Source organism: Oncorhynchus keta, chromosome 14 (genome assembly GCF_023373465.1).
Source record: "Oncorhynchus keta strain PuntledgeMale-10-30-2019 chromosome 14, Oket_V2, whole genome shotgun sequence".
Classification (NCBI taxonomy): domain Eukaryota; kingdom Metazoa; phylum Chordata; class Actinopteri; order Salmoniformes; family Salmonidae; genus Oncorhynchus; species Oncorhynchus keta.
In genome coordinates, this window is record NC_068434.1 from 53,272,412 (window position 1) to 53,293,159 (window position 20,748).

General features: G+C 40.1%; 1 protein-coding gene across 1 annotated transcript in view; it reads left to right on the forward strand.

Annotated features, from left to right (window-relative positions):
* Positions 1-20,748, forward strand: part of homer1b (homer scaffold protein 1b) — a 96,318-nt gene that overhangs the window by 761 nt on the left and 74,809 nt on the right. The window lies entirely within an intron of this gene.

The following is a 20,748-nucleotide window of genomic DNA, read 5'->3' on the forward strand; positions in this document are numbered from 1 at the left end:
TAGTTATATTAGATCGAGCAATGTCGGAGGGGCATTGACTAAATTACAATACAATAGAATACACTATATACATATGAGATGAGTAAAGCAGTTAGTAAACATAATTTAAACATCATTCATTCTTCTGGATTTAATTTACAATGTAAAGGGATTGTTATTTATCAGAGACTTATATTACAAATCTGACTCGACAAGCAAAGCATCGCCATGCCTTTGACATGCAATGCAGCAATGATGGCCAAGATCATTCAAAATGTAGCCTACCATAATATTATACTGAGAATGTGTTCCAAATTGGTGGAACGCATTTTGTTATCGCTTGTCATGTTTCATCTCGATAAGCAGGCTACCTGTTCTATTGTAGATATTAGTGACTGTCATAAGTTATTCCGTAACACACCAGTCAGTGGAGGCTGCTGAGGATGAGGATGGCTCATAATAGTGTCTGAAACGGCATTTATGGAATGGCATCGAACATATAGAAACCATGTGTTTGATACCACTCTACTTATTCTGCTCCAGCCATTACCACGAGCCCATCCTCCCCAATTAAGCTGCCACTAACTTCCTGTGACACCAGTACATAGCAATATATATAGCAATATATATATAGCAATGTAATTATATGAGCTATTTGTTGTTATGTAGGGTTAGGGGTGAGGGTTTATGAGAAGGATAATATCTATGGTTAGAAAGTGTCGTCTTCATCCAAGAATGTCTATCAAACATATATCCACTACTGGTCAGTGAGGACACCAAAAACGAATGTGCCAATCTATACCAACCAGGATTATAGTGCTAATGCTCTGTAAAGTAAATAGTTCTGTGGTTATATTGGTTGGGATTGAGATATAATGGTATGGTACAGGCATCAGCACAACTCTTGTATCCACTGTGTTGTTTGCTTTTACACCTGCATTGTTTGCTGTTTGGGGTTTTAGGCTGGGTTTCTGTACAGCACTTTGAGATATCAGCTGATGTACGAAGGGCTATATAAATACATTTGATTTTGATTTGATTTGATATTCATATTGGTAAATTACTTGACCTTTCACATTCACATCCTATTCCTAGTCTCCTTCCTTCTCTCCTCATGTCGCCTCACCGGGCATGAGATGTGAATTGAAAGACTAGGGGAGAGCAGAAGGGATAGGGTTAGGCAAGAGAAGGGTCGGGGCCTTGGGGTAAAATATCGATAAATGGGAATGGAACCAGGCTATTCATCCCCCAAAGGAAAGGGAAAGAGGGATACCTAGTCAGTTGTACAACTGAATGCGTCTTCTGCATTTAACCCAACCCCTCTGAATCAGGTTCAGCCACAGTCTGTGATGAAGCACTCTTAATTACACAGAGTAGAAGGGTCCGTTGTGGTATTTAGCCCTACTATTGTTCACCTATAAGCACGGTTAAGACTAGTGTAGACTGAGTGAAGAAATTTGAATGCCAGCCCGTCCCCCCCACACACACAGGACACACCAACTCTGCCGGTGACTATGTTTCCGTTACGCAACTGCATCAATGATTTAATTAACCCACAATGGTTTTGATAATGAGATTCAGTCCACGCACGCCCACGCCCAAAGCAATTACATTTTTCTTTATTTCTCAGGATATTTACATGAATTCACGACAGTCACAATGCACTGCACTTCTCAGGACTTGACTGTACTTAACTCCTATATCTGGAGTGTGCTGTATGTGTGTGCGTGTGCATATATGTGTGTGTGATCCTGCTCTGAACCACAGCCAGCTTTGGTACTTCTTATCTAATGATGCTGTAACTGTAACCACGCTCAGCTGTGCGTGTGTGTGTGTGTGCCTCTATTATCTGTGTTGTTTGATTGTACCCATGCTCAGCTGTGAGGGTCATGTCAAACTCTCCTCTGTAAGTGCAGCAGAAAGAGCTGTCTCTGCCTCTGGCTGTCCTACAGTAATGTTATAATGTAAAGTTCTATGACAAAGTCATATTTCACCCTAAACATTCTGGCACACAACCAAACAACTTACAGCTATAATAGTAATGGGAGAGAAGATACATTACTGTTGGACAACAACTGAAAGTGAACATAGACACCTTTCCATAAAAAAGTGAACATAAACACCTTTTTTGTTTTTGTTTGACCCACGCAAACATGATGAAAGACATTACTGAAACAGGAACCATTTTGCCATGATTTATGTGTACAGCGGATATATACCAATAAATGTGATATTGGAGAATCTCTCTCACTGATTGATTGTACAATGTGTACACCCATAATATTATATTATGATTTCAGTGTGTGAGTGTGTAATATGGGGGTTAGATACATGTTTATTTTGTTATTATAAAGAAAATATTTTATTAACAATGCCAACACTGCCATGTTGGTCTGAGCTTTGCGGTTAAAAACAACATCCAATTCAAGTGTTTTTTTCTCCCGACTGACACAAGCAAAAACTCTTACATAAATGTAGCAACCCACACCTAAACATTAGCGATCTGATATGCTTTATTGCATGGAAACAAGACTATTTTTCAGTCTGGTCGACTGTAACCTACAAACAGTTGATCAGCCTACTATGCGCCTTGTCCCTCTGGCCAGTGTAAATTAAGCTGTAATATTGTGTATTTTTAGACCATTTGTTTGTGAGAATGTGAATGGGATTAAATTTGGTTTATATTCAAACTTGGGCTGACTAGGCTACCTAGACATTTTCAATCCAAAATTATTAACTGGATAGTTTGCATAGACTGTGAGCACATTTTTTATTAGGCCTATTGTTGCATAGGGCAGGACGACACGATGCCTATCCTGCATAAAGCAAACTCAGCCCTGTGAGATGTATTGTCCAATCATGTTGCTTTCTCTGTGTCTGTGTGTAGGAAACTCCCCTATTCCTTCTTTAAAATATAATTAATATTAACAAGTACAAGGTTGCTGCAGTTTGACAGAGTTTTTTCATCCTCCCAAAGGCCAGGAGTTTTTCCAGGATTTGTTTTAAAACCATGTGACCTGATTAGAAAAAATCTGGTCCCATCATAGCCCATATTAAACCTTTTTACAACAGATTAAGCATGTCATAGCGTATAAGGTCCATATTTTTACCTGGTTAGATTACAAGATCAGGGATATCTTATAAACTATGGGCCCCAGAAATGTTTTTACACCAAACCACTCTGGTACCTGTGTGAGAGTTAATATTGCTTCAGTATGTTCAGGTCATACTCTGGGTGTTTCACTGTTTTCCCATATCACATATCGTGTCTCAGGTTGATCACCAGTGTAATTTGTCAGAGACAGACAGGCAGTTCTCTGGCGGTCATGGACAATGTTCCCTGTAAGCTGATTGAGACGGTTTGGGATGAGTTGGACCGCAGAGTGAAGGAAAAGCAGCCAACAAGTGCTCAGCATATCTGGGAAATTCTTCAAAACCGTTGAAAAAAACATTTCAAGTGAAGTTGGTTAAGAGAATGCCATTTTGAACCATTTCATGTGTCTGAAGATACCAACTCTGCCTTGCCGGCGGACCGAGAGAGCAAATTAAGTGCACTATAGGTCTACCGCTGGCCAATCGGATGGCTCACATTACCATGTCTGCAGTAACGTATCAGGCATAAATGAAAGCTACAACAAAGATAATACTGTGAGATTTAAAAAAGTTTAAAATCATGACTAGAGAGAGACTGTCAACGTATACAGCAAAGAGCTGCTGTTTAAGTTCTTACTCAGCTCTGTCAACACTTTTATAAGCCAATCTATTGCGCATTCTTCTTATTTCCACTCAACGCTATAACAAGCATTACAGCAGTAATGCATGAGTATGAAAGTGTGTCGATAGGCTTGCATTGTTGCTATTATTAGCGGCTTGCGTAATTTTTAATATCGAGGAATATTTCACATTCTCTGTTCACAATCTGCCAACCTGCTCAGCATATGTGGGAACTCCTTCAAAACTGTTGATAAAGCATTCCAGGTGAAGTTGTTTGAGAGAATACCAAGAGTGTGTAAAGCTGTCATCAAGGCAAAGGGTGACTACTTTGAAGAATCTCAAATATAAAATTAGTTTCACACATTTGTAGTTATGATATGATTCCATATGTGTTATTTCATAGTTTTGATGTCTTCACTATTATCTACAATGTAGAAAACAGTAAAAATAAAGAAAAACCTTTGCATGAGTAGGTGTTTCCAAACTTTTGACTGGTACTGTATTGATCTGTGCCATTTACTTTGAACTGGAATGTGTTTACAGCATTACCGGTCAATAGATGCAGCTTATTTTGAGATCAAAGCGAGAGCTGCATGTATCCACATGTGCACATTTTGTTCATTTCCTTTCCTAGTTAGTGAGTTATTAGCCCAGTTGTAAATTCTTTGTAGTCAGCAATAGGGGAGTGATTGCTTTCTACAGGAGCACAAAACATGTACATTTCTAGACATCTTTGAAAAGCGAGTCAGGTAAAGAGATTGTTACAGATGACAGTTTTGATACTCATCACTGTGTCAAAAGGTTGGCTGGATTTTGCTAAAGACCCGTAGATCTCTACATGACTCACTTTTTGTTTACAAGGCCCTTCTTCATAAACTTCCATCTTATCTTTGCTTTTGAAGTATAGACAACTGATTTAACCAATCCTGTGAACTGGTTAACTATCGAGGTTCCTAGGGTCTCCACAAAGCTAGGTAAATCTGTTTTTAGTTTTAATGCACTCTATTGCTGGAACAAAATTCTAAATACATTTAATCTTGATGTTCTGGTGCAGTTCTGGAAATGTAAAGTATTGATTGGGGACTTATTTGTGGAGAAATGTTCTGAGTGATTTGTGATGTTTTATTTGCGCCTCCTGTGACTGTAATTTTTGTAATACTGTGTATATTTACATTGTAAATAGAGGTCACATTTGTATAAGAGATCGAGGACTCTATATGTTTTCCCTGTTAAATAAATAAAGGTTAAATAAAAATACACGGGTGGAGATTATAACAAAACATGGCCAAGATGTTCAAATGTTCATAAACGACCAGCATGGTCCAATAATAATAAGGCAGAACAGTTGAAACTGGAGCAGCAGCACGGCCAGGTGGACTGGGGACAGCAAGGAGTCATCATGTCAGGTAGTCCTGAGGCATGGTCCCAGGGCCCAGGTCCTCCGAGAGAGAGCAAGAAAGAGAGATAGAGATCACACTTAAATTCACACAGGACACCGAATAGGACAGGAGAAGTACTCCAGATATAACAAACTGACCCTAGCCCCCAGACACAAACTACTGCAGCATACATACTGGAAGCTGAGACAGGAGGGGTCAGGAGACAATGGAGGAGGGGTCAGGAGACAGCTGCAGTTCGTTTCAGAGTGGTTAGCATGTAATAAGTTAGTCCTAAATATTTCTAAAACTAATAGCATTGTATTTGGGACCAATCATTCACTAAATCCTAAACCTAAATCTTGTAATGAATAACGTGGAAATTGAGTTGAGTTGGCTAAACAGCTTGGAGTAACCCTGGATTGTAAACTGTCATGGTCAAAACATATTGATACAACAGTAGCTAAGATGTGTTGAAGTCTCTCCATAATAAATCACTGCTCTGAATTCTTAACAGCACTATCAACAAGGCAGTTCCAACAGGCCCTAGTTTTGTCGCACCTAAACCACTGTTCAGTCGTGTGGTCAGGTGCCACACAACGGGACTCAGGAAAATTGCAATTGGCTCAGAAAAGGGCAGCATGGCTGGCCCTTGGATGTACACAGAGAGCTAACATTGATAATATGCGTGTCAATCTCTCCTGGCTCAAAGTGAAGGAGAGATTGACTTCATCACTGCTTGTATTTGTGAGAGGTATTGACATGTTGAACGAACCGAGCTGTCTGTTTGTACTACTGGCGCAGAGCTCGGACACCCATGCATACCCCACATGACATGCCACAAGAGGTCCAGAACAGAACAGACTATGGGAGGAGCACAGTACTACATAGAGACATGACTACATGGAACTCTATTCCAAATTAAGTAATTAATGCAAGATTTAAAAAACAGATACAAATACACCTTATGGAACTGTGGGGTCTGTGAAGGAACACAAACATAGGCACAGACACATACATACACACAATAACATACACACTATACACACACATGGGTTTTGATTGTAGATACAGTACCAGTCAAAAGTTTGGACACACCTAGTTATTCCAGGGTTTTTCTTTATTTTTACTATTTTCTACATGTAGAATAATAGTGAAGACATCAAAACTATGAAATAACACATATGGAATCATGTAGTAACCAAAAGAGTGTATAACATCAAAATCTATTTTATATTTGATATACTTCAAGTAGCCACCCTTTGCCTTGATGACAGCTTTGGACACTTGGCATTCTCTCAACCAGCTTCATGAGGTAGTCACCTGGAATGCATTTCAATTAACAGGTGTGCCTTGTTAAAAGTTTATTTAATTCATTTCTTTCCATCTAAATGTGTTTGAGATAATCAGTTATGTTGTGACAAGGTAGGGGTGGTATACAGAAGAGAGCCATATTTGGTAAAATACTAAGTCCATATTATGGAAAAAAAAACAGCTCAAATAAGCAAAGAGAAAAGACAATCCATCATTACTGACTGACATGAAAGTCAGTCTATCCGGAAAATTTCAAGTGTGCAGTCGTGTGGTGTCAGGAAAATAACCTCACACTCAACGTCAGCAAAACAAAGGTGATCGTGGACTTCAGGAAACAGCAAAGGGAGCACCCCCCTATCCACATTGACGGGACAGTAGTGGAGAAGGTGGAAAGTTTTAAGTTCCTCGGCATATACATCACGGACAAACTGAAATGGTCCACCCACACAGACAGCGTGGTGAAGAAGGCGCAACAGCGCCCCTTCAACCTCAGGAGGCTGAAGAAATGTGTCTTGTCACCAAAAACACAAACTTTTAGATATGCACAATCGAGAGCATCCTGTCGTGCTGTATCACCGCCTGGTACGGCAACTGCTCCACCCACAACCGTAAGGGCCTCCAGAGGGTAGTGAGGTTTGCACAATGCATCACACGGGGCAAACTACCTGCCCTCCAGGACACCTACATCACCCGATGTCACAGGAAGGCCAAAAAGATCATCAAGGACAACAACCACCTGAGCCACTGCCTATCATCCAAAAGGTGAGGTCGGTACAGGTGCATCAAAGCTGGGACTGAGAGACTAAAAAACAGCTTATATCTCAAGGCCATCAGACATCACTAACATTGAGTGGCTGCTGCCAACATACAGACTCAATCTCTAGCCACTTTAATAATTAAGGATTGGATGTAATAAATGTATCACTAGTCACTTTTAAACAATTGCACTTTATATAATGTTTACATACCCTACATTATTCATCTCATATGTATATACTGTACTCTACACCATCTACTGCATCTTGCCTATGCCATTCGGCCATCTCTTATCCATATATTCATATGTACATATTCTTAATCACTCCTTTACACTTGTGTGTATAAGGTAGTTGATGTGAAATTGTTAGATTACTTGTTAGATGTTACTGCGGTCGGAAACTAGAAGCACAAGCATTTCGCTACACTCGCATTAATATCTGCTAACCATGTGTATGAGACCAATGCATTTTTATTTTATTTTATTTGATCATGGGCTGCATCAGATTTGCCTGTTCTTGCTGTGAGATGTTACCCCACACTTTCACCAAGGCACCTGCAAGTTCCCGGACATTTCTGGGGGGAATGGCCCTAGCCCTCACCCTCTGACCCAACAGGTCTCCAACGTGCTCAATGGGATTGAGATCTGGTCTCTTCGCTGGCCATTGCAGAACACTGACATTCCTGTCTTGCAGGAAATCACGCACAGAATGAGCACTATTGCTGGTGGCATTGTCATGCTGGAGGGTCATGTCAGGATGAGCCTATAGGAAGGGTACCACATGAGGGAGGAGGATGTCTTCCCTGTAACTCATAGCATTGCGATTGCCTGCAATGACAACCATCTCAGTCTGATGATGCTGTGACACACTGCCCCAGACCATGTCGGACCCTCCACCTCCAAATCGATCCCTCTCCAGAGTACAGGCCTCAGTGTAACGCTCATTCCTTCGACAATAAACGCGAATCCTACCATCACCCCTGGTGAGACAGAAACGCGGCTTGTCAGTGAAGAGCAACTTTTGATTGTCTTGTCTGGTCCATCGACGGTGGGTTTGTGCCCATAGGCGACGTTGTTGCCGGTGATGTCTGGTGAGGACCTGCCTTACAACAGGCCTACAAGCCCTCAGTCCAGCCTCTCTCAGTCTATTGTGGACGGTCTGAGCACTGATGGAGGGATTGTGCGTTCCTGGTGTAACTCGGCAGTTGTTGTTGCCATCCTGTACCTGTCCCGCAGGTGTGATGTTCGGATGTACCGATCCTGTGCAGGTGTTGTTACACATGGTTTGCCACTGTGTGGATGATCAGCTGTCCGTCCTGTCTCCCTGTAGTGCTGTCTTAGGCGTCTCACAGTATGGGCATTGCAATTTATTTCCCTGGCCACTTCTGCAGTTCTCATGCCTCCTTGCAGCATGCCTAAGGCATGTTCACACACATGAGCAGGGACCCTGGGCATCTTTCTTTTGGTGTTTTTCAGAGTTAGTAGAAAGGCCTCTTTAGTGTCCTAAGTTTTCATAACTGTGACCTTAATTGCCTACCATCTGTAAGCTGTTAGTGTCTTTTCGACCACTCCACAGGTACATTTTCATTAATTGTTTATGGTTCATTGAACAAGTATGGCAAACGTGTTTAAACCCTTTACAATTAAGATCTGTGAAGTTATTTGATTTTTACAAATGATCCTTGAAAGACAGGGTCCTGAAAAAGGGACGTTTCTTTTTTTGTTGCTGAGTTTAGTACAGTTAAATAGTTAACATACACACATGGATGCAGCGGTCTAAGTCACTGCATCTCAGTGCAATAGGTGTCGCTACAGTCCCTGGTTCAAAAACAGGCTGTATCAAATCCGACCGTGATTGGGAGTCCCATAGGGCGGCGCACAATTAGCCTAGCGTCGTCTGGGTTTGGCCGGGGTAGGCCGTCATTCTAAGTAAGAAGACAAAGGTAACTGAACTAAATGACAAATCGCCCAGTAGCACTCACCTCTGTCATCATGAAGTGCTTTGAGAGACTAGTCAAGGATCATATCACCTCTACCTTACCTGCAACCCAGACCTACTTAAATTTGCTTACCGCCCCAATAGATCCACAGACGATGCAATCGCCATCACTCTGCACACTGCTCTATCTCATCTGGACAAGAGGAATACCAATGTAATGCTGTCAACAAAACAAAGGAGATGATCATGGACTGAAGAAAACAGCAGAGGGTGCACCCCCCATATCTACATTGACAGGACTGCAGTGGAGAAGCTTCAAGTTCCTTGGCGTACACATCACTGACAAACTGAAATGGACCACCCACACAGACAGTGTGGTGAAGAAAACGTAACAGAGCCTCTTCAAACTCAGGATGCTAAATTAATTTGGCTTGTCACCTAAAACCCTCACCAACTTTTACAGATGCACAATTGAGAGCATCCTGTCGGGCTGTATTACTGCCTGGTCACGCAATTGCACCACCGGCAACCGCAAGGCTCTCCAGAGGGTGATGCGGTCTGCCCAACGCCAAAGAACTCATCACAGGCCACTTCCCTTTATTTGGCCTACGGCGGGTGATGTGCTTCCATTGTTGGGCAGCAGGATCGGTTCCAGTACAATATGCGAGGAGACTGAAAATATCTGTAAATACACCCAATCCTTTTTTATTAAACATAATAGACTCTAGCCTGTTAAATTTAACTTTCTACGACAAACAATTCACTCAAACAAATTTGCACACTCGCTCTCCTTCCAGTCAAAGAGTTGGGGTGTCCGGTAGCAGGCAGTTCATCCACTCTGAAGATTTCTACTTCAATTAGTCGGCAGCACAGGACACCCCGGACCAGGCCCTAATCCCTGACACTCGGAAGAGAAAGAGACGGTAATATAGAGGCCGACGGGCTGGTACCCTGTGAAACTATGGCGACAAGTAAATAATCCACCTCTACCCTCTGTTCTATTGGCAAATGTATACTGAACAAAATATAAATCCAACATGCAACAATTTCAAAGATTTTACTGAGTTACAGTTCATATGAGGAAATCAGTCAAATTAAATAAATAAATTAGGCCCTAATCTATGGATTTCACGTGACTGGGAATACAGATATACATCTGTTGGTCACAAATACCTTAAAAAATGGGCCTCACAATAGGCCTCAGGATTTTGTCGGGGTAGGTTCCTTGTTCCTTGTCAATCATTGGCATATTGGTGAAATCAGCAGTCAGACAATATCTTCTTTAAGTAAATCAATTAAACCTTTATTAATGCAATTGCAGACAGAAGTTGACAATGGAAACACAGCTTGTATGTTTCAGAGTAAGTTCTGCAAGTTCTGCAACCCACCTACTGTATGTATACAGCAATAAACACCCCACTTTTATTCTACCCAGCAATTATGATTATGCTGGTTTTTAAAATTGAAATGTTTTACCCCCTTTTTCTCCCCAATTTCATGGCATCCAATTGTTAATAGTTACTATCTTGTCTCATCGTTACAACTCTCGTACGGGCTCGGGAGAGACGATGGTCGAAAGCCATGCGTCCTCCGAAACACAATCCAACCAAGCCCCAGTGCCTTAGACCACTGCGCCACCCAGGAGGCATGTTTATGCTGTTTAATCAGCTTTTTATATGCCACACCTGTCAGGTGAATTGATTTATATTGGTAAAGGAGAAATTCTCACTAACAGGGATGTAAATTAGTTTATGCACAAAATTTGAGAGAAATACGTTTTTTTGCGCGTCTAAAATGTCTGGGATCTTTTATTTCAGCTCATGAAATATGGGACCAACACTTCATATGTTGCGTTTATATTTTTGTTCAGTGTATAATCACTGGAGAACAAACTGAACTAGCGACGTTCAAGACGATCTTATCAACGGGACCTGAAGAACTGTTTTATCTTATGTTTTTCAGAACTTGGCTGGTTTTCTATGCATCGGCAGAACAGAATTTCAGCATTGGGGAAGCTCAAGGGTGGTGGTGTGTGTATTTGTTAGCAACAGCTGGTGTGCGATTGCTAATATTAAGGAGGTTCTGCTCACTTGAGTTAGAATAAGCTGTAGACCATACTATTTACCAAGAGAGTTTATCTATATTTTTCTGTCTATTTACCACCACAAACCTATGCTGGCAATAAGACCTTGCACAACAAGCTGTATAGGTCCATAAGAGGTGGTGCTCCTAGTGGTCGGTGATTTTAACTGAAATCCGTTTTACCTCATTTCTACCAACATGTCTCCTGTGCAACTAAAGAGTGAGGAAGAACTCAATCACCTTTACTCCACATACAGAAACGCATACAAAGCTCACCCATTTGGCATATCTTACCATAACTATCTTGATTCCTGCTCACAAAAACAACAGACAGAAAGTAACAGAAGTGGTCTGATAAAGCGGATGCTAAGCTAGAGGACTGATTCGCTAGCACAGACTGGAAAATGTTCCGGGACTCATCCGATGGCATTGAGGAGTTTACAACACCTTCACCAGCTTCATTAATAAGTTCATAAACGACATCGTCCACACAGTGACCATACATACTTACATATCCCAACCAGAAGCAGTAGATTACAGGCAACATCCACACTGAGTTAAAGGCTAGAGCTGTCCCTCCGACTTACCATCAAACAGGCAAAGCATCAATACAGGACTATGATCGAATCCTAATACACCGGCTCTGATGCTTGTCGGATGTGACATGGCTTGCAAACCATCACAGATTATAAAGGAAAACCGAGCCATGAGCTGCCCAGTGACGTAAGCCTACCAAGCAAGCTAAATGTCTTCTATGCTTACTTTGAGGCAAGAAACACTGAACCATGCGTGAGAGCACCAGCTGTTCCGGATGACTGTATGACCATGCTGTCCGTGGCCAATGTAAGAGCTTATAATTAAAAACAAATATTTTACTTATATATATTTTTAAAACAAAACATACACATACAAAATACAACATTCATACTCACGCAAACGTCAACATCACTCCTGCCCAGACCCACCTGTTCTAACCCCTATTTCCAGTGCCTGCACTACTCTCCGCCACATGTACTCAAATTTCACAATTTTGGTTCTCTCCGTCTCCAACACTCTCAAGTTTTAGATAATAAAGGATATGTTTTTTTCATTGTCTTAATGATGGAGGATTGGTTGATTTCCAGTTTTTAAAGTATGTTTTCTCAAGATAATTGACAAAAGGGTATCACCAACCCACTGGGTATCTCACTGCCCCCCCCCATATCCCATGACTTTAAATATGCAGACTGATGGATTAAAAGTACACTTCCACTGTAATACTTCTAAAAGACAACTTTCTAACTCCTTCCATAACTTCTGGACTTTACAGTATTGGCAGAAGTCATGGATTATTGAGTCATTGTTTTTACACTTAAGACATGACTCCTGTTGTCGTGCTGTAGAATTTGTGAATTTTGTTTATTTTATAATACATTCTGTACATTAGGTTATACTGGATTAAGAGTATATTTTTGTTACTTGTAATTTCATTAGTTATTATATTCCAAGATTCCTTCCATCTTGTGCCAATATCAGTTATTTTTAAAACTTCTTCAGGATCGGTGTCCCGTCCGCGGGACTGTTGAGCTAACATAGGCTAATGTGATTAGCATGAGGTAGTAAGAAACCAAAAAAATATTTGATATGGGCAGAAAGCTTAAATTCTTCTTAATCTAACTGCACTGTCCAATTTACATGAGCTATTAGAGTGAAAGAATGCCATGCTATTGTTCGAGTAGAGTGCACAATTATGAACTTGAAAATGTATGAATAAACCAATTAGGCATATTTGGGCAGTATTGATACAACATTTTGAATAGATAAGCAATACATCACTGGATCACTCTAAAATGTTGCACATACAGTGCTCCCATCTAGTGGCCAAAGTCAATTTCACCTGGGTTGGAATAATTCATTATGACCTTTCTCTTGCATTTCAAAGATGATCCTACAACATTTTTATTTTCTTTTTCTTTTTCTTTGTATCATCTTTTACTTGATCTAATGTGTTATATTCTCCTACATTCCTTTCACATTTCTACAAACTTCAAAGTTTTTCCATTCAAATGGTATCAAGAATATGATTTGGGTGTCATTTTAGGTGAAAATGGCAAAAAAGGGTTTGATCCTTATTAAGTCATGGTTCCAATAGTTTATATTGTTTTCCAAGAGGTAGTCAGTTGGATAGGCTCTCTGCAAGGTTTTGTATATTTTACCTATCATATGCATATCATTTTCTGACTCAAGTAGGATTTCTTCAAGATTTCAAATCGAAATATCATGTTATAAAACTTCACATATTTGCATAGTTGCATGTATTTGAAAATATCTAAATTGGTCAGTCCAAAATTGCTTTTTAATTCTGTCATGGAAGTACATGTATTTCCTATTACCAAGTAATTTACGTTTTGTATGCCTTTAGTTTTCTATGTTGACCAATAGGGTTGTGTTTTTAGGGAGTGATATTGATTCTTTTAGAATCCGTTTAATTTTCTTCCATATTGTTATAGTGTTCTTAACTAGGGTTGCAAAGGGTGGGAAACTTTCTGGTAAGTTTCTGGAATTTTGCCAGAAATTCCAGTTAAGCCCTGGAATTTTGCTTAAATTCATAAAAAAAAGTTAGCTTGTTGGATACACAAGGCAATTCTAGGTCTTGTGGCATATTTTGGTTACCTGTCCCCAATTCAATGGAATTGAAACCCTCTGCATGCACAGTGCACTCTTCCATCACATGTACAGCTGATTCTCAAGATCTTGCACACCAATGAGATGCTATTGAGCCCACACTACTACACTGTCTAAGCCAAGGACTACATGCTTTCAGGTAAGTTTTGATGACAATACTGGGTGGGGGGAATATATTTTATATGACATACATTATTTTTGTTAACTAGTAAATAGTAGCCTACAGCAAAGTGTGTTTTAAAGCATTTCTAACTTGTTAACAATTTCTGCTAGTTAGTTTTTGATACCATGTACCATTTAGCTTGCTTGAGCCTGCTAACTGAGTGTAAATTCACATGTTTAATTTTAAAACATGTATCTTACAAAGGAGTTATTTCATCTAACTACTTAACTATTTATCTGTACATGGAATTGTATTTGTTTTTTTTTACATCCCCCCCCCCCTAATCTTTACAGGAAAATGCCACGGGCACTATCTGATGTGTGGAGACATTTCACTGCAGCTAATGTATAAGGAAAAGCTGTGTACATTTTCAAATACTGTGCCAAATCATATGTGAAGAATGCAACAAAGATGCAGAATCATCTGGTCAAGTGCATAAAGTTCACTCAGCGCTCACAACCAGCAACCTCTAACAAAAGTCCCTGTACTTCTATTCAAGGTAAAACATTATGAATCAGTCACCTTATCGATAGCAACAGCTCATGGTCCTCCTGGAATTAGAAGTTTTTTTTTACTCAATGGAGGAACGTAGTCAGAGAAATGCTGATGAATGTCTTGCTCGAGCTCTGTATGGAACTGTTTCACCTCTGATGCTCACAGGCAATGTGTATTGGAAGACATTTCTGAATGTTCTTCGCCCAGCATACACCCCTCCAACCAGACATGCTTTATCTACTCATTTGCTGGATGCAGAGTTCAACAGAGTTCAAGTGAAGGTCAAGCAAATCATAGAGAAAGAAGCCTGTATTGCAATCAACTCTGATGGGTGGTCGAATGTTCGTGGGCAAGGAATAATTAACTACATCATCTCTACCCCTCAACCAGTATTCTACAAGAGCACATTGGCTATCTACACAGCTAGCTTTCAAGAAGATCAGTGGTCATTGGGCAGAAATACAGTCCATCAACGAAGCTTCGCTAAAATGATTGGTGCGTAAAGTAGTCATTGATCGGTATAGGCTTTTTTTGGTCCTCCAATAATCGATATCGGTATCGATACCGATTTATAATCGGTCGACCTCTAAATCATAATCGGTCGACCTCTTCAGCAGAGGTCTCTTCACAGTCCTCAAGTCCAGAACAGACTAAGGGAGGTGCACAGTGCTACATAGAGCCATGACTACATGGGACTCTATTCCGCATCAGATTTTTTAAAAACAGGTAAAAATACACGTTATGGAACAATGGGGACTGTGAAGAGACACTCACAAAGGTAGACGAATGCATACGTATGCATTGTTGTATGGTGGTATTAAAGATTTTGTGTTGTTGATGTGTAATAATATTATATGATGTACTGTTTTATATTTTGTTTTATATGTAATGTATGTTTGATACCAGGAAGAGTAGCTACTGCTTTTAATAATAATGGGGATCCCTAAAATATACAAATACATAGAACCAGGAAGTACTGCATTGAGTGATGTATGTTGTCCTGTGTAAATATGGGGTGCTACTTTGTCTCGAATGTTCAATACAATTTTATGGGAAAGCTGTCCATACTTGGTGCTTTTCTTTGCGCAAATGTTTTAAGTGTTACAATATTAATTTGTTCTATTTTTTTTGTCTGGTGATAGCTAAGAAGGCTGTAAGATCAGTCCAACTGTTTAATTCTGATTTATATCGATTTTCATAGAAGCTTTTAAAATTGTCATAAATAGCATTGTTGTTTCTAATTAAAGCATTTGTATCCTTACGTGGATTTTTTAAAGGGCTGTGAGTTTAACATGTAGTTGTTGGCTCTCTTCAAAAGTGAAAGATCATATTTCTGCCTAAGTTCAGAAATGTTATATTCTTCTTTGCCTTTTTCTAACTCATATTTAATTTCCGCCGAGTATGTGATGTAAAGATGGCGCCGGAGAAGAAGATTGACGTTTTACGGGTTCCTAAAAATGTTTGTTTATTTCTTTGTTTCTTTGCGTTGTTTGGAACTTATTTTTTAACTTATTTTGTACATAATGTTGTTGCTACTGTCTCTTATGACCGAAAATAACTTCTGAACATCAGTACTGTGATTACTGCCTTCTGAGGGCTGCCTTCTGAGAATTCGTAGGCAATCGAATAAACCCCCACTGCCTTCCATTCTGATAGCTTTTTTCCCTTAATAAATAAAATCATCACTTAAAAACTGCATTTTGTGTTTACTTGTGTTATCTTTGTGTAATATTTAAATTTGTTTGATGATCTGAAACATTTAAGTGTGACAAATGAGCAAAAAAAAACAAGAAATCAGGAAGGGGCAAATACTTTTTCACAGCACTGTAGTTAAAGAGCGGCAGTAAAATAACAATAGGGAGGCTATATACAGGGGGTACCGGCACCGGTTAGTTGAGGTAATTGAGGTAATATGTAGGTAGAGTTATTAAAGTGACTATGCATAGATAATAACAGAGAGTAACATGGGGGGTGAAAATTGTCTGGTTTGTAAGGGGGGCAATGCAAATAGTCTGGGTAGCCATTTGATTAGATGTCAGATTGTTCATTTGTAAATTCAGAGCCTTTCGCTCTCGGAGCATTCAGAGCGCACTCTGGACACTCTGGTTGATCCGAGTGTTCTGACCTCACAACAGCAGTCAAACACCCAAACTAACTGGCTAGTTCCTTCCATACGAGAGAACAGCTAACTCTGACCGTTTTACTCGCCCTAGCAGAGCTGGTTAGACTGTTTTTATGTTATCCAGAGCGTTGGTGACTGCTGGCAAAATGTAATTACGTTTTTTTTGCCAATGTTTACTGACACTGGCCATATTCAACGGTTTTGAGATTTTGTAAATTCATCAGTTATTCTGCGCTCTAGCACACTCAGACGAGAGTTCTCTGAAATCGAAGTACATAGCCAGAGCGAATTTACCAGCTAAGTCTATCGACAGTTGTTGCAGGGACATCATGAACATTCTATTGAAATGTTTACTTGCATAGTGGAGTCTTTTGTTTAGACATGTAGCTAGCTAGCTAAACAATGAACCACAATCCCAGCTCATAACCTTACTACCCCGCATGAATCTGCAGGTAGCTAAGCAACCAGGTTCAATGTTAGCTAGCTAATAGTAGGCCATAACTAGCCATGCAAATGGATCTATGGTACGCTTTAATTTGAAATGAAAACTACTTTCTGACTAGTTTAAATGTTTATTATCTGAAAATGTAGCTCGCTAGACTATCTTACCATACACATGGATGGACACTTCTCCCTTTTTGTCACGGATGCCATGGTTCCCCTTAGCTTGAAGATATAATCCAGAGACAGGTGTTCCTTTTTCCGACTCCTGCATATTTGCAATCAAACGCCAAAATATTCTCCATCTCCTTGGCTATCATACTCTTAATTCCACTGATTTCAAAACGGAGTCCTCCAGAAAGTGGAGAGCAACACTTTTGCAGTTCTACAAAGTGATATCTTTCAAAAAAGATGCGTTATAAAGGACTATCTACACTACTATCTACCAGCTCATATTATAGACAGAAGCGGGCTACATGGCAGACCAATCCGATATCTCAGCCAATCATAGCTAGCGGGAAGGTACTTGTCTATTTCTGTGGCTAAATCAACTAGGCTCGAAATTTAACTATTTTATTCGTATTTAGAGATGCAATATACTTTTATTATTAAGGCACATGAAAGTTTATATGTTCCAGAAGGCATTTCCGCCAAAAAAAGGCATTTTGCTAAAAAAAAGTTCACGTTCAAATGGCTCTCTGGTGAAGTAGTGATGCACGACTAGTTTCCTGAAATGAGTCACATTTCGTGCAAAAAGATATACCCACAAAATAGCAAAATTGGGCCGGAGCTCGTAACACAGCAGCCATCTCCTCATCTCTCACTCTGTTTGTGTGCGTGTGTGTGTTTATTTACCTTAATTTTATTAAGGTATAAGAACGTTGATTTACCTTCTAAGAAGTCTCTTTTATAACTTGTATTTTACCCTTATTTAACTTGCCCTGCTCAATAAAAAAACAAGCACAAACAGGCAAGTATAGGTACACGTAAATATAGACAATATACACATTAAGATACAGTTAATTAAAACAAACAAATTCTTGATGCGATTGAGTGCTATAAAATCAGCTGACAGAAAGTTGAGGAGAGAGAGATGGATAGAGTTAGCTCCCTTAGCTCCACAAATTCCTGGCTCTGTATCTGGTGGTGGTCCCCTCATGAATACATATGAGCAAGCTTTGCTAGCTGCTACAGAGGTACAGGTATTCTCCACTGTGACTACTGATGAAGGATGGAATGGAAACCTGTAGTACACTTAAACAGAGTTAACACTTCTACAAAGCCCACTTATCAGGAGTCCAGCCCTGCTTGACTTCGAGCCAGCCCTGCCTATGTCCTCCCCACCTTATATTTGATTGATGGATTGATAGCTTGCTTGTTAGCTTGATTGGCATCATTAATGGTATCAATACATGGATATGAATATGCAACCTTTTCCCCAAACGCTCTTCAGTCATTGAACACACTAGAGTGTCTCCACCAAAGATAAATACAGTGGGATTGTAACGGGAATTAAGTTACAATCAGTCAGTTGCAAATATAGGAACAACTTATTATGGGTTAATGTGTATCAGGGGTGTTAACCGTGTTGAAATCGACACATCCCGGCAAGCTAGTTCCCCTTGCAGACATTGCCATTGGATGTTAAAACCACACCTGTCCTTAATATACAGTGTCAAGATTATTATTGAACCCGTAGTGCAGTTTTTCTGTGAGTAATCCAATGATGTGATGGACTCCTGAGGACACTGTGTATTTGACAGTGTGTGTGTGTGTGTGTGTGTGTGTGTGTGTGTGTGTGTGTGTGTGTGTGTGTGTGTGTGTGTGTGTGTGTGTGTGTGTGTGTGTGTGTGTGTGTGTGTGTGTGTGTGTGAGGTGGACCCATCTCTCTTATTAATGACCCCTCTCTGGTTAAAATAAGAGCCTCTGAGCTCTAAGCTCTACTCTGTTAAATGAATAAACAGCTCAGGGGAGAGGAACAACTCCTATACAGGGATGAGTGAGGGAAGGAGGGAGATGAGAAAGGGAGAGCTCTCTGGTGAATTACCTTTTCACTAGCCCCATCTCTTCCTATGATAGAGTGAGTGTCAAGGAGTTCTCACTTTAGATAGTTTGTCAAAAAAAATGAAAGTCTATATAGGCCTAAGTGGCAAAAGTGGAGTTTGCAGAGTACTGTAGAGCTGGGGACGGCTAATGTCGCCACTAACTAAACACAACAGATAAGGGGAATATGTTAGACAGATCATTTGTCACAAGAATAGTTTCCCAGACAGCAGATGACACTTCAAATGTTTAATACATAATAATATATCTTATTTGGCAGACACCATTCAGGGCTCTCAAGGACATCTTACATCAAAAGTAGGCCTACATAAAATCAAGTGTATCAATTGAAATGCAATTTAAATTAAAGGAACGGATTGAACAGCACAGATAAAAAAGGATGGAGGGGTTGGGTCGAGGATACGGTAAGAGGTTTAGGTTTAGGGGGTAGGGATGGGAATAGGATACGGACCCGGCTTAAGGTAAGGGTGTGGGTTGCAGGGACACATAGGGATACTGGGAAGGAACAGAAGGGTGGTTTGGACAGAGTAAATCATGGACCATAGGCTATAAATTATAGGCATCCCTGAAGAAGTATGTTTTTGGGAGTTTTTTTGTGGGGGTTGGGGGCAAGGAGACCAGCAGAGGGAGCAGAGTAAGTGGGAGAGGGCATAGACTGGGAGAAGGTCAGAGAGGGTGACAGGTTGTAATTCAAATGAAGTGTGTGTGTATTTGTGTGTGTGTATTTATGAAGGAAAGAGGCAAACGTGTGAGGGCCCAAAAAGGTGACACTTTTCTTTGCACTGAAACATGCAAAAAAAATCCCTGCTAGGGGGAAATGCAGGTTTTAACTAATTAAACAACAAAGAATATGATCTACATGATCAGTCTCTGTGTGTAAAATAAAAAGTGGTTAATGTGAACCTAACTCACAGCTAAAAAAAAATTTAAGAAAGCATTCCAATGTTATTTGTTGACTTTACTGCAAATGAGAATTAACAATACACTAAGATTAGGGATACACCGATATTACATTGTTGGCCGATACCGATATGCAATATTTTCCTTGCCTAAAAAACGATACCGATACCAATAACCAATATTTAAAATTGTGGCACCCTTTTAAGCATTCTAGTAGAGTTAAATAGTTAACACACACACACACACGGATGCATCTCAGTGCAAGAGGCATGACTACGGTTCGAATCCAGGCTGTATCACATCCGGCCATGATTGGGCGGCGCACAACTGGCTCAGTGTCGCCCGGGTTTGGCAGTCATTGTAAATAAGAATTTGTTCTGAACTGACTTGCCTAGTTAAATACAGGTTACACACCACGCTGACCAAAAAGTTATTTTGTTGGCATTTATGTATGTTCCCATTACCAGTAAAACATAATCAAAACCTGTTTCGTTCCCTTACGTGCTGTGCTGTTTCGTTGTTCATTTGTTCAGTCGTTTCATTCTCAACCAGGATTTCATCATACATGTCAAGCAGTGGTTTCAGCTTTGTCTGTCCGTGGCCTCTTCCTTTGTGCGCACTGTCACTGTGTCCGTTTTCATCTTGTCCAACTGTCTATGTAACATTTCACGTAAACCCTGTTTTTTGTCTGCATCGAAGTAGCGGTCCTTGTACCTAGCATCGAGCATGGTGGCGATA